Raw genomic sequence first — 15662 nt, 5'->3', positions numbered from 1 at the left:
TACCTGCTGCTGCCAACCTGTGACACCCAGGTCAGGTTTCCATTTCTATTTTAGGTGTCAACCCAAGCCTGATTGCATAAAGAATGGTTATATTACTGCACACTGAAGTAGGCAGAACAAAGGGGACTTTCCTGTAAACGTAATAATACTATAGCAAAATGTAAGGGAAGTGCCAATATTAAAACGATAAACAACAATAAGACACAAAAAAACAGTAAACTATTTGTTTTTAACAGTAATCTTCTTCAAGTGATTTATGAACAGCCTCAAGACAGGACACATAGATAAATATGCTCCCAAAAAGGCTACATCCTACAGCGTCATAGAAACCATCAACATACCAACAAAAGAAAAGTAAGTGGTTGGGTAGATGGTTAAGAGGTTAAATGTGAAGTTAAGAGCAAACAAGACATTGTAGGAGCTGCTCAGCTGATCTACTTCAAAGCTTTCTTTGTCAAATTCCCACTCCAAGAGGAACTCCAGCCCACTTAACCCGTGTCCTGTTCGGAAAGCAGTCAAAGTCTTTCAGAGAAAAGGCATATCCTTGTTCTTAAACTCATGGCCTCCAGGAACGAGCCCTCAAGGAAAGGAGGTGATTGCTGCTAAAGTCGAAACCCAGTGGAACCACAGTGAAAAGGTCTCTTGGGAGGCATAACTGCAATGTTAAGTGTAATTTTTGTCAAGGCAAACTTTGTACTACAGCACACTTCCAACAATACTCAATCCACGGAAATATAACTGTTTATATTTCACTTTAACTACAATGACTATGTGCATCAATATGGTGCATTGTTATGTGCCACTAAATCATTCATTACTCAGTAAATCTCAAACATACATATCCCACCCATCTAACACACGCACACACACACACACACACACACACACACACACACACACACACACACACACACACACACACACACACACACACACACACTTCTCCAACGTGGAAAAGATAGGACAGCAGATATAACAACATACTGACTTTTTATAACAAGAAAAGTGAAAAATATGATATAACACGAAAATATTTTACTATTTTTATGAGAAAACAAGACTTTTTTTGATGCAGTGGCAGCAATAGTCACTTGGGGGAGTATACAGTGTAAAATTCACATTTTTAGAACAGCCATGAACTCTACCGATTAAGACCTTTAATCAGTGAGGGGTGAGGTTACAGCCCTCTTTTAGTTGGTTATTTTAAGATCATAAAAAAGCTCCTGAACTACAACAAAACAACCTCAGTTTAGAGGCTCTGATTCACCAATCATCATACAGAAGAAAATAAAAAATAAAATAGCATTCGGTTTGAGCATAACTGAGTTTGTCTCAAAGAGGACCTCAACGTAAAGAGGGACAAAGCCACATTAATGTCTCAAATTAGAAACCTCAACTTCCTGTGACAAACACCAGCTGCTTGGTGGGAAAGTCAAATGGCCAGTTAGTCTTCAGTCAGCTGGCTTGCAGACAAAGACCACACGTTCCTCAGTTCAAAAAGATAAAATGATGGCTCTCTGCCAGATTATGATTTCTCATTCAGGAAAGAGTAACACAGCCTGTCAGCCTGAGATGAATGTGCCAACTTTCAGCGCAGTGGATGGGACTAATTGCTACCTCTTCACCTCTGAGTACAGCTGACAAGATGTTTGTCTAAGTGAGAACTCTAAACAAATTGTTAGCTCTGCAGAAAACATATTTGGGTATTTTTTTCTTGTGAATGTGTTCTCAAAATGTTTAAAATGTTCAGATCCACAGACTGAATAATGCCAACCAAGGCAGCAGCAGGTGGTTGACAGGTGAGGCAAACCTTTCCCATCACTAAATGTAAGGTTAGTTTGAGACGGCAGGGCTACAAAAAGAAAGATGAAAGAATAAAAAAATCTGGATCTGGACATCAGTCATCCATTTGTGGGTTTGAAAGAAGGAAAGACCATGAGATGAAAGGCTTCTTACAGTTTTTTGGAATGTCTTTTCATTGTTTTTCCAAATGGTGACTCAACTGGAGCATTATGCAGCACATCATGCAGGAGGCTTGCTGGGTGTGACCAGAAACGTCATCATTGCAAGAGGTGCTTGTCTAAATAACAGTTTAATCATAACAACACCAAATAACGTCAATAATTCAAAGCATGTGTTAACCCTACAAATTATGTTTTAAGTATTTTTTTTTGGAATGTGGCAGGCTGTGTGTGTACATCAGTGGGGATTTCATTTGTAATGCAAGGGAAATGCATTTGTGTGGGCGGCAGTTCATTTTCAGATGCCCCGGGTCTGGTCTCCAGTGTTTAGAGTTCCATGGTGGGGTCAGTGGAGAGGTATTGGTTTGCACACTGTGAAGATTAGACGCTCGATGACTCGGAAACTGATCTGTGGGGTGGAGGGGGTGCTGGCAAACCTGACGCCAGATTCTCTTTTCGGTTGAATCTTCCATTCTGCCTCTTATCCTTGGTCTAACTTATCCAGTTGATGAACATAAAGAAATGGCAGTGATGGTATTGAAAAACATGAAAAAAAAAGAGGAAGGAAGGACCGGAAGTGTTATATCCCCAGTATTTTTTACAAAATGTATTTAAGTGTCTAAGCATGTCCACTTAGTTTAAGCGTCTTGATTATTACAGTGGTGATCCAGACCTCTACATCAGTACTTCGATTTTTGCATTAGTAATTTTGATTCTTAAAACATCCCAAAGTTTCTGCAGTAGGTATCTAAATGTTTTGCTTATAATTGGCTCTTATCTGCAATTTGGCTGATTGGCTCCTCTTGATACCTTTAAGTCTTTTATTATGTAAACAGTCATTATAATGATACGATCAGTTTTATGGTTGGTTGAAGACATAGCTGCCATCTCCATACTGCTGCTCACACAGAACCTGAATCACTTAGTAAAACAGGAAACCACCCAATTAAAAAGGGGACGATAAATGATGATCATTCTCATGATGACTAGGAACTAATGGTTACCTGCAACATTGACTGGATGACAACAGTCAACTGGATGGTGTTTATTTTTTTCAGAAATGGGGTTCTTTGTTTTTCCATTTTTCCATTAAATTAAAGACTTTTGATTTATGTTCAATTGGGTGTGCTCCCATGTAACTGTAATTTGCTCATGATCTCGCAGTAGTTGATGACTGGTCTTCCCAACTCCAATGGGAAATGATCAGACAATTTCCATTCACACATAAGATCACACAAAAACTCCAATCTACTGTCCCAAAATAAACCCACACTGTGTGCTGGCACACATAAACCATTTCCATCCAGAGGAACTATAAAACCAACAGTGGACCTTATGACAGGGAAAATCACTGCTGATGCAACGTTATAGAAAATTAATGTACTGTGAATTACATCTCCTGAAGCTCATCTGGGTATACACAGACAGATAAGACTGCATTATCAATACAAACCAGAGAGTGAATTCCTAATATGATTTACTGAGTGGTAGCTTAGCCAATAGAAACAGAATAATACAATGTTTCATGGGTGTAAGTGTATGCATGGTTTAAAGATATCTTCATTCTGATGTGTTTAGGCTATACACACACTGAGCGAGAGGCACTGGTACATTTCTGTCTAGCCAGAGACATGCCTGTAGCTGCTCTGCTCTAAAGTGATTTACACAGAGTCAGTGTGTCGATACACATATGAAGTCCCAATTCCCTCCCCACTCACAGACAGGCGTATATTTCTCATCTTCAATGGTCCCTGGAGGTGTTCTCCTGTATGTCAGTGTGTGTGTGTGTGTGTGGGGGGGGGGGTCCAATATTTACTCCAAGATGGATGGAAACATACTGTATGCCAGAATCACATGAGCCCCAGGACACATTACAAGACAGGAAGGAAGAAATAATGGTAGGCACACACAACAGACGGATAGCCACATGCAGGTTAGAGGACACTGGAGACAAAAGGTCGTAGATCAGTTTTAGTTTGTCCTAATCAGCCTGCTGTGAGCTGAGCCCTCAAAACACTCACACCAGTGAGGATACACAAAAACTCCTTTGTCAGACAACAAGTAGAAACACAATGTTCTGTACTAAGAAGAGCAAAGCAGCAGTTGTGGTCAGGTCTTCATAATAGAGAGCTATCCTAAACAATGTGCTGTACCAGTATAATCAAACTTGTTCTGTTATCTAAAATACAATCCAGAAAAGGGCTGTGACTTTTTTTTTTGTACAGAAAGAAAATCTTCTAGTGGACTAATCCATAGGGAATGATCTGAAGCTAGTTTAGTCATCATGTTTACTCCCTGTTGCACCTTATGCCCACCTAATCACTTGGATGGTTTGATTGCCAGCAAATACATATATGTGTGTGTGTGTGTGTGTGTGTCTTCACTGGGTCTGATTTTGTTTTGTTGGTCTGAATCATGAAAGTTAAACAGCACTGTAATTTGCTCTGAATGAGAGAGTTTGCCAAATGCCATAATTGTAAATGTGAATAAACAGTAAACTTACTGTGTGAAGAACAACCTGCTTACTCAGGATGGTGGACACATGCTCTCTAACATGGCGAATAAAAAATTAATTAGCTTCAGCCCATCTGTCGTTTTTTTATCACCCTTTTTACTGAAACATATTAAAGACATCCACACTCTGTGGTGTCTGGGCTCTCTGGAGTAACCATTAGCCTACACCAGAGAGATTATAAACTGGTACACAAAGCAGACCACTTCCCCATGTGCTGTTACCAACACAGTGAGTCTACACAGACACTGAAGTGGGCAATATTAACCCATGCTGAGCTACTTTCGTAGCAGTGACCATGACGGAAAAAAGGAGTAGTCGGTAACAAGGCAGATTAGAATAATCCACTTGGGCCCGATGCCAAGCACTTGACCCCAGGAAGCGTTGCCACAACAATACTCACACCCATCAGCTATAAACAGCAAGGCATGAAATATGTGGAGCAGGTCAGGAAAAGGACTTGAACATTAGAAACAAGGTGAGGAATGTAAACCTGAGCTGTGTTGTTGAAAGCAGATGTGAACATAGTGAAGATGGCATCAAAAGCTATTGGGCCTCATTCTTAACAAAACCAACACATAAGGAAACATGCTGAAATGTCCTGTAAACATTTCCTAGTCTCCTGAAAAGCCAACACACATCATCCCTCTCTGACCAACTTCAACCATGAACATCACACGTCAACCACAGCGCTGATCACGTTCAGAAAAATACACACTAACCTCAAAGGTATGGTTAGTGCACACAGGACCAGATCTTTTCCTAACGACAGCACCATTAGCACCTCTGCCATCCACGCCTAAAAAAAGCAGACTGGAGTCGGACCCTTCGGCGCCAAACTCCCGCTGAGGATTAAATTAACTCATCAAAACAAACTACTGGTTGCTCTGGAGGCTCCTAGAGGACTGGCATCTCCAAAGAATCCACCCATCTTCCACCAAAGAGGGTCCTCAGTTTGAGCCAGAGGCCCTAGATGGCTGGACTTGTGTCTATGGTCAGCCTGTTTCGAGGCTCAGTGGATAAGATTACATGACAGGTCATTTCACTGTGAAAACAAGTGAATCTGACTCACAAACAATGTTTCATATACTCCCACAGTGTCCATGTTACACTGTCTAATAAAATCAACTCAGCAAGAGTATTAAAAACTGGTGGTTCCTGTTTGTGTTTTTGTCCTGTGAATAACTTGTGAAATATGCATGTGAATCAGACTTCCCTAAATCTAACTTAGGCTGCCTTAAACTAAGGAGAATTATAATAAGTCTCATATTTTTCCCCCATTGTATCTTCCTAATCTGCAAACTTAAAGTATGTAGAAAAAAAAAAAAAACTGCAAAGAAAGTGTAATAAAATATTCACAACAACAACTGGTTTATTTTTACTTAAAGGTCCAGTATGTAATGTTTAGGAGGCTCTCTTGTCAGAAATTGAATATAACATTCATAGGTATGTTTTCATTAGTGTATAATCACCTGAAAATAAGGAGTGTTATGTTTTTGTTACCTCAAAATTAGACTTTTATATCTACAGACTGGGCGGGTCGCCTTTCATGGAGTCTGCCAAAAATAAAATATTGCATTAACAATTAATTGGATATTAAAATAGATCAAGTTTCCCTCAATCAACTAATCTATTGATCAACTTTCAGCTCTACCAGTTTTGACAGAAAGAGTAAGATATAAGGTGAGCTTTATTTGTTAAATTTTTTTTATGCCTACAAGCACACAATAACTGCACACAATAACTGGAATATAATGAACAAAGAGTAAAACAGTACTGTGCCACACAAATACATGAATAACTGTGTAGACATTGTGGCATGGTGAGCTGCCAAACAAGGTGAGTAATTGTTTCTTTGATTACAGTTTGATCATTCACGTGTATATATAACTGGAAAAGCCTAAAAGTTACTGTTACTGTTTGTGTCTGTGGTCCTTTGTCCATTTTGTAACTAATGATTGCTTTTATAGTTTCCAGGGCAGGTCTGCTGTCTGTGCTTTGTCAGAGCAGCATACTGGTTTTCCTGTAAGCGGCACTGGGAGGAGGCTAACTGATGACAGAAGGTACTGTAGGGGGAAGAAAATTGGAGGGCCAGCGTTCGAATTACAGTCTCATCAATGATTCAGTGGGAAAAACACAGAGAAGCGTATGCAGAGACAACAAACAGCTCTGTTGGTGGACGTGCAACAAGATACAAACCCGTGACACAAAGTCTTGTACACACAAAACTCCACATGCAAACATGTAAGCATGGGCAGCACACACAATCACAGCTGAGGCATGAAGGGGAGCACATGCAAACTGTGACATGTGTGCAGTCATGCACACAAGGACGTACTGTACACAGACTGGACATCTAAACACACATGGGTATATCGTCATATGGACATGCAATCATACACACACACACACACACACATCAACTGCTTATACAGCCAAGTGCTGATTGTACAAAGCATACAATCTGACCTTCCTAGAAGCAAGGTACAGTACAGCAGAATACTGTGTGTGCCTGTGTGTGCCTGTGTGTGTGTGTGTGTGTGTGTGTGTGTGTGTGTGTGTGTGTGTGTGTGTGTGTGTGTGTGTTCAGTGGAGAAGGGAAAATTACAGAACCTATTTAAATTGCTGTTATTCACTTGAATACATATTTATGAAATTTGCAGGTTTGTAGCGCTGTATAATTTAAATATCTGACAAAAGTGCTTAATGACACCATCCTTACTAAAAGGTGTCATTGAGGTCAATGTATGCCATTCTTTAGGCATACAATAGAGCCATATCATGGCTGTGTAATGCAATATGTATTAGTGTACACTGTGGAGGGATAGGATACAAACACTGAGTTGTAATACTGAGGCAGCGATGCCTCGTTTCTTTGCGGCAGATATTCTCTCTCTGAACTGTCTCTGCTTTCTGTCACTTCAGCCAGTTTATGTCTGTTTGACAAATGAATGATGACATTTTTTGCTGCGTGTTAAAAAAGGCTCATACCCACTGTTTAATCTAAGCTGTCACTAAAGCTATGTCAAAATAAAGGCTCTTCATAATCCACAGAATAAATAAATTCTATGACTGATTCCAGCTTTTTGATAAATTTAGGGCGTTGTTTTCGTTTTGTTTTGTAGACTATTTTCACTATTACCGTTATGGTTATACCACAACACTGTGAATGTATTGTGAGAAAGTTTAATTTTAGTTTCAGTACTGAGGAAGAAATCAAAAGGACAGATATATTCTGCAGCTATTGAGCATTGGTAAATAGGTTTGAATGTTTTAGTGTTTAAAGTTATAGCGCCAAGTGCAATCAGGTCAACAGCACCTAGGTGACCCTAAAGATGGTAGTAGGACAATTTCAAAGTCTCAAAGTGATTATTACAGTACCTTTCAGGGGCAAAACTTTTTCTACCGTTGCGTGCTTGTGGCTGATTCATGTTTCCATTCACCATCCGTTCCTGTTTGGGTCCTTGCAGCGTTAGTGACGGTTGCATTTCTCTGGGGAGTGAAAAGGGAACGGTCTATGTGGGTCTAATTGAGCTGCACCTGGTCATAGTTTGTAATCATTAGCCTCTTGTCCAGCTGAATGAGGCACGATGGTGCCTAGTGCTGCTAGCATTCAGGCTTCAGTGGGGTCTGTTTGGGTTCTGGCATTGCTTCCTCCTCGGACTTCTGGCTCTATCTCCTGAACTTTTTAAAAATAAAACAGACTTAAGATTTCAGGAAATAAGTGGGACTTTTTTGTTTATATTAGGTCTAAACAACAGTTTCATATGTTACATAATCAGTTACATTTAAGAAAGACCAATTCTACTACTACATCTCAGCAACTGTCTGCTGCTGCTGTGTTGAGCACGGACGTTGATTATTTAATGGATCTTTAGCAACTACTGCCTAATCTTTCTCTGCATTTGCAGAAACAGCAGCGCTCCCAGGGGAAAGTGTAGCCTCAACAAGTTACACAATCAACTGTGTGTGTGTGAGGATGTACACATAAGCTCATTTGAAACAGGAAGGTTGGAAAGTGAAGCAGGAAATGGCAATCATGCATGATGAGAGGGGAGTTGATAATTACAGGTCTGTGTGTACATATGAATATGTATATGTGGAAAAGAGAAGGTGTATCAGTAGTTTCAGCTGCAGTCGCCTGTATGAACTACACAGCAAGGGAACCACAGAGATGATATCTTGACAATAATACAAACACACTCACAAAACTTTCTTTCTTCAAGTTTTACATATAAACCCAACTGAGTTTTTTTCGCTTCCTGCTTGTAAAAGTGAAAGATTCTTGTTATATAAAGGGAAATAACAATCCCTGCAGGAACAGGCTGTGGTTTCAGTCTGGTCAGAGTTGAGCACACCCAAAAGTGAGAAATCATGTAAGCTGTTTGCCATTCTCAGGTAGCCAGGAGGCCATCATTCAAAATAGGAAATGAACAGCATCTGCGTCTTTTGACAGCTTTTGTCTACATCTGGGACGTTTCAGATCTCCACCAGACACTTTGATACGTAACCAATTATTAGTATAAATATAGCTAGGTGGTAAAACAGGAAATGATGGGGTCTATTTGCCAAACGTGTAGAAGTGGTTTCATTTTGGTGCTACAATATATCCATTCAGCATCTACATCACAATGTATGCATGTAACTGTCACAATGGATGCAATGCAATAAGGCAAAGTGGGCCCACTATGACGGTATACTAGCATGCATAGAAAAACTGATTACAAAAGGTAACAAGAAGGACAAAAGTGGCAAAAATGCTCAAGAGGAAGAATTAAACAAGGATCTTATGTGAATTGTCAATTGGACTATTAATCCAAATGTGAAAATGCCCCCCAGTCTACAATGAAATAAAAAAAGACTTATATAATAATTATCAAAATGGTTATCCTCTTATTGACTAATTATTTCAGCTCTAAAGCTCTAGACTAATGGAGAAAAGAAACAAAAGCACAAATTGTTAATGCAAAAGTGTTTTGCTTTAAAAAAAAAAAAAAAATGTTGTCCTAAAACAAGTTTCTCTTTCTTTCAGTCTTTCCCAGTGGAGCTACAGAATTTAAGAGCTGCACACATAAATAAAATAAAGTATTAGGATGTTATTAGTCGTTCCCCCCCCGACATGTTTCAGCTCTTCTTGTGTCAGCACATCCCTGACATTAACAGACATTTTTCCCTGAACTCCACCAACATTTACAAATAAGGATCTATTCATGAATTCAGCTGGCTTACCGTTAAAGTAATAAAGTTGCCAAATAGGACTGTGAACTCCCAAACAGGTTTTTTAAAGTAGCTGAACAGCCTCACTATGTTTCAGTTTTCCACCTCTCTTATTTTTCTGACTCAGGTATTGGCAGCAGGGGAGAGGGGCCTTGGTGTTACTTTCAGTGACTGAGTTAGGAAAGAGATAAATACACAGTGAGTGTGAAAGACAAATACAAAAGGCAGTGAAAGAAATTAGAAAAGTATTCTTAATTTTTTTATGTAACAAAACACGAGACCAACTTACTACTAAAATAGCACCTTAAATAAATAATAAATAGTCCCCCCAGAAGAGTATAAGATAAAGACAGATGATATGATGAGAGAGAGAAAGGGCTACAAATCATTGTACAATCTGCATTCAGCTATTGTGCAGGGGTACTTTGCCCGTGTGCTTTGTATTATCCTTGCATTTCATATATTTGTGTTAACGCTATTACTCCTGAGATTTAAATCATTTATAGGGTTTACGATAAACTGATTTCTCCACGACCCGAGTTTACATAATTCAAATAATAATGGGGATGTGTACTGACCAACCGGAAGCATTTTATCATTACCTGATAATAACAGAAGGGAAATGGAGGTACTTGGTTGGTGTGTCTTTTTCCTGTTGAATAAAGTACACACAGTACCTCATACTCGCAGTATGAGTTCTAACAGGAAACCCTGTAAAATGTAAAGATGCTGCATTACTAATAAATAAATAACAGAAGGGAAATGGAGGTACTTGGTTGGTGTGTCTTTTTCCTGTTGAATAAAGTACACACAGTACCTCATACTCGCAGTATGAGTTCTAACAGGAAACCCTGTAAAATGTAAAGATGCTGCATTACTAATAAACAATAATTAATTTATATAGCACTTGTCTTAAAAGTGCTTTACAAAAAAATAAATAAAACCAGACAAAGAAGTCTCTTTACCATTCAATCTGCAAATAATATGATAGACAATAGGATATGCTATGCAATGGTTTTTAAGCCCTTGCTCTGATTTGCATTCGCCATACAGAGCTAGGCTAACCTAACAAGCTTTTTTGTCCAGGTGGGATTTGCACTACTGAATTTATGTCAGGCAGCACAATTGCATGTAAGGTCAATGCAAAGACACAAGAGGGGACACACTCAGCTTGGGCATTGCAACTTGGGGCACGGAAGTGTCCGAGCTAGTTGAAAATGTTATAACTTGAGTAACAAATACAGAATCCTTCCAAAGCTTTAAGACTTTAATTTGTGAACATGTGGAGACAGAAGGAACACAGAGGAAGACTGGAGGAAGATAGGAGTTTCTGGTGAGATCAATCAGGCTGTGAGGACATAGACACACACACACACACACACACACACACACACACACACACACACACACACACACACAGCCAGTGTACCTTGCTAGCTAGCCACCGCTAACATCTGTACAGTCTGTACATTGGCTCTTCGTGGCAAAAAAAAAAAAAAATGTTTTACAGTCAAATTCATGAGGGTAAAGAAAGGCAAAAAAATTTCATTGTCTGCCTGAGCATGCCTTTAAACTAAAAACTTGGTGGTACACTTGTGGTACATAGGATGTACTGCAACAAAAAGGTCGTGAATTTATTTACCCCTCACACACATACACACACACACACACACACACACACACACACGCGCACACACACGTCATGTCATGCAATGCCCTGTAAGCAAAGGTATAGGAAAGTGATTGATACTGATTCTGACAAGAGGGGAGTATAAGCGAATTGGACTGAGCACACGCTGCCTCAAGCAGCACTATGGAAAAATGCTCGTGGTTTAATGCGCCCCCCTCCTCTTTCCTTCCCTACCTTGCAGAAACAAGACCATAAAAAAGTGCCCACTGTCTGACCCACTTTCCATGACAGACGTAATCTCCCTCCACAAACTTCAGCCTGTTTACCAGCACAGTAGAGAATAAGCCGGACAGGGAGGAGAATGCCAAGCTCTTCACACACAGTGGGGGGAAAGCTGCTGCTCAGCTGCGCCGAAGATTACACCCACGGATCCCCGCTGAGCTCAGCGGCCCTCCCTGATGCAACTACACACCACAGGCACGTGCATGCAAAAAGATAAATGCAAACAAAAAAGCAAAAGTCTCCTCTCGTGACGAACATGCTGTGCACATTATTAACGTTAAAAGGGTGCAAACACACACACAGCCGTCTGGCATGTTGTTGATTTCTTGGTATGATACTCAAACGTACTCACTCCACTGCGAGGTGTTAACCACCAACGGCTGGCATTATTGTTACAGCTTACAGCTTTTATATATTTCCATTGAATGAATATGCAATAAAAGTGGGTTTCCACACAGTTCACACTTAGCTCAGTCAACACAGCACAGCAGATACAATATAATGAGTAAAATGTTTGACTGGTTCCTTTAACTATTAGTTCAACTATTAACTATTAGTTTGCTGAAAAGTTAACCTCAAAAGTTGCCTGAAATAAATTCCTTCCCTCAAATTACTTCAAAGCTATATATGTATATTAGGGGCATTCAAGGGTTAGCTGAGGGGGTGGTGGGGGTGTTACTTGTTGTGCTGTCACGGTCTTTTGATCTTATGACCAGGATTTGGAAGTCACCTTCAGACACTTGTACACACTGCAGCACAGATTTTAAATTTTTCCTGAAAATGGATATAAACGCAAAAATAATGCTACTGAATCTAATTTTTAAAAGGTAAACTCTTACTATGCTGGAAGCCATATTTATTAAACTTTTATAATTCTGTTTTATGGTTGTACTGGATCACAAAACTTGCTCGGCCTAAACAAGACCACACAAAACAAAATAGAAATCTTTAAAAATAATTGATCAAATTGGGGTTATCGTTTTTTGTTTTGTTTTTTTGCTCCTGGACAGCAGTGATACAGCATCCAGCCCAGACCGAGACAGGGAGGCCTCTCTGTGTCCCCACAGACCGGGTTACTAAGGATACAGGCAGCACTGAGCTTCCATTAAGACATCAGAGCTCTCTCTGCGCTCCCGTCTGACACCATCAGCTCCGGTTTCCTCCCTGAAATTGAGACTCCAAACCATGCTGGAGAAAACACACACACACACACACACACACACACACACACACACACACACACACACACACACACACACACACACGCAGTCCGGCAGGCAACACACCCAATACAAATGTGCAAACACTTACACTCTACCCCTGTTACACAGCAAACTCTGTGTCCCAAGCACTTAACGCTAGAAGTTATCACCATTTATAGGACTGTGAGAATGCAGACTTTAAATAGTGTGCACAAAAATATAGAAAAGATTCTTCAGCTTTCTTTATAACAGGGCAGCACTGTTTTAGCAGGTATCCGTGTCGCAACTTGACCCTTGTATGGCTCTTTACAGCAGATCTGGCTCACTGTTATAGATCTTATATGGATCCAAAAAGTTCAGTGTAGCCTGTTAGACTAGTTATGTTTGCACAAAGCTGATGAACCTCAAATAGAGATGGAGTTGCAACAGTGTGCTTAACATACACATTACTTCTACTGTATGTTTGCTGCACTCTCTACCCGTAGCTCTATGTTTTGGAACCTTTCAAACACTTTAGTAGATCATTTCCTTTAGCAACACCTTCTTACAAATAGATTTAACTTTCAGAGTGCACAAAAAGTAGTTGTACTGTCTCATTCTCAACCAGCTGCTTTGCTTATGGAGCAGTTGCAGGAGGTTAAAGGCAAATTCAGCAAGTATGTAGTATGTAAATAGTTTCAGTATTAAATGTAGCTCTCCTTCTAGCATTGATACGCTGTACTCACTGCAGTCCTACTACATATTAGTCTTGATGGGTTAGTTAATGGGTAATAGTCACTGAAAGAATAAAACGGAGTGGCCACCACCATTGGCCAGCGTTTCACTGAAACTTAAGTTTCCTCATTAATCATCACACTGACAAGCAGACAATAGAAATAAGGCCTGTGGCAACTCAGTGGAGCAGATGGAGTTAATGCACGTCTGTCTTTACCATGACATTTCCAACATTGGGGAAGGGAAGTCAGCGAGATCCCTATCAGCAATCCAACAGCAACGCTTACCAGTAGAGAGTGAACAAAACAGAGAAAGAAAGACGGCAAGGAGGGTGGGAAACAAAAAAGAAAGAGAGAGGGAGGAAGTGGGTGAGAGAGACAGAGGCAGAATGACACGGGGAGATAGAGGGGAGGGGAGGGAAGTCATTAACTGGCAATCAAGCTTCAGTAATGGCAAGAGTCCGTGCATTTGCTTAATTCCTTATCAGGCAATGTTCCCTTTCTCACTCACTCACCCCCCCCAACCACCACCACCACCACCACCACCCCGTGACAGGTCAGCATGCAGACTGGAAGTGATGTAAACTAATACCTCCATCTCTGAAGCCACCACACACACACACACAAAGATACAGTCACTGCCACCAGAAGCTTTATCTTTACAGAGCGTCTGATTTCCACTGAGATACACACAGAGTCAAAACAGGTGCATGAGCATGTCTGTGTGTGTGTCTGTGTCTGTGTGTGTCTGTGTGTGTGTGTGTGTGTGTGTAGAAAACTTGACAAAGATAAGTACTTTGCAGCTGCAGCACAGCGACTGCCCTGTGATGACTTACCTGCCCAGTGCATGCACTAGCTAAACGGGGTGAGGTAGCGTTAATAACCGGTCAGTTCATGGTCACAGAGCCGGTGACAGGACAAAGCAGGTGACAGCAAGAAACACTGAACAGGCTGGCTAGCGCTAAATTAGCCCTCTAACGTTAGTGTGTGACCGTTGCTGCACTATCGTGGTTATTAAGCAAAGTCAGGTGGCTTGTAACCATGTACTCACTGTGGTATAAATGATGAAGTCGCTGTATTGTCTTCGGTGTGGCTGACTGTGCTGCTAGCTTCTCCACCAGCTGCTTGCCTGGCTTTAACAACTTGCTGAGACTAGCAAGCTAGCTTAACGCTCCACCGGCATAAAAAGGGATTTCTTTCGTCTTAATTTCCCCCCTCTGGGCTGGTTTACCAAAAAATAAAAAATAAAAGAATTAAAACCGTACCACGTAAAAAAAAATAAATAAATGTGGTTATTTGTTCTCCTCTTCCTGGAGTTGTGAGTTACAAACGCTCACCGTAAGACAACATATTCACGGTGTTGTATTTTAAATGACAGGCTGTCCGCGGTGCGCTGTCCTTTGTTGTGAGCATCTCAACGTAAACACAGAGCTGATCTGTTCTGCCCGTTCTCTGCCTGTGAGCGTACGCTGTAGGAGGAGACCCACGTCGCCGCAAAGCATTCTGGAACCTGTAGTGTTACCTGCTGCCAGCCAGGGCGCTCAAGTGCAGGTGTTTTTCATACAAGTATTCAGCAATAACCGGTGGTGGAATGTAACTAAGTACATATACTGAAGTACTGTGAGGGTATAGGTACTTTATTGGACTCTTTTACTTCACTTCACTATAATTATTTGACAGCTTTAGATACTAGTTACATAACAAACAAAACATAAAAGAAAAAATATTTCATGGTTCCAGCTTCACAAATGTGAGGATTTGCTGGTTTTCTATCCAATTTTAATGTACTTTATAATATTGTGGAGGTTTGACAAACATTGTCAAAGTGCCCCTTTGAGCTCTGGGTAATTGTGTAGGCTTATGTGAATTTACCACAGGTATCAGAGAGATGTGAAGTCAGAAGTACACCACATCCTCCTGAAATTAAAGCTATAGTACTACTGTTTACTTTCTACTTTACCTTTCTGCTGCTGTAGTACTTGGTTCAACAATTTACGGCATATTACTGATAGCTGTCATATCCTGTTGTTTTAATAAGTAAATGTAGTAATACTACACTGTAAAAATACTCTTTTAAAAGTAAGAATTTTACATTACTAAGTAAAGTAAAGTAGCAGATGAGCAGTAAAGTAAGAATATTCACTT

General features: G+C 40.3%; 1 protein-coding gene across 1 annotated transcript in view; it reads right to left on the bottom strand.

The window, feature by feature from the left end:
• Positions 1-14972, bottom strand: part of peli1b (pellino E3 ubiquitin protein ligase 1b) — a 39822-nt gene extending 24850 nt beyond the window's left edge. Inside the window, exon 1 of the mRNA XM_051420722.1 lies at positions 14569-14972. The gene's annotated coding sequence lies outside the window, so the exon portion shown is untranslated. The remainder of the gene's footprint in view (positions 1-14568) is intronic.
• Positions 14973-15662: the final 690 nt, after the last annotated feature.

Source organism: Dicentrarchus labrax, unplaced genomic scaffold (assembly GCF_905237075.1).
Source record: "Dicentrarchus labrax unplaced genomic scaffold, dlabrax2021, whole genome shotgun sequence".
NCBI classification, from domain to species: domain Eukaryota; kingdom Metazoa; phylum Chordata; class Actinopteri; family Moronidae; genus Dicentrarchus; species Dicentrarchus labrax.
The sequence above is the reverse complement of the archived record's forward strand: the minus strand, read 5'-3'. Positions and strand labels throughout refer to the sequence as shown.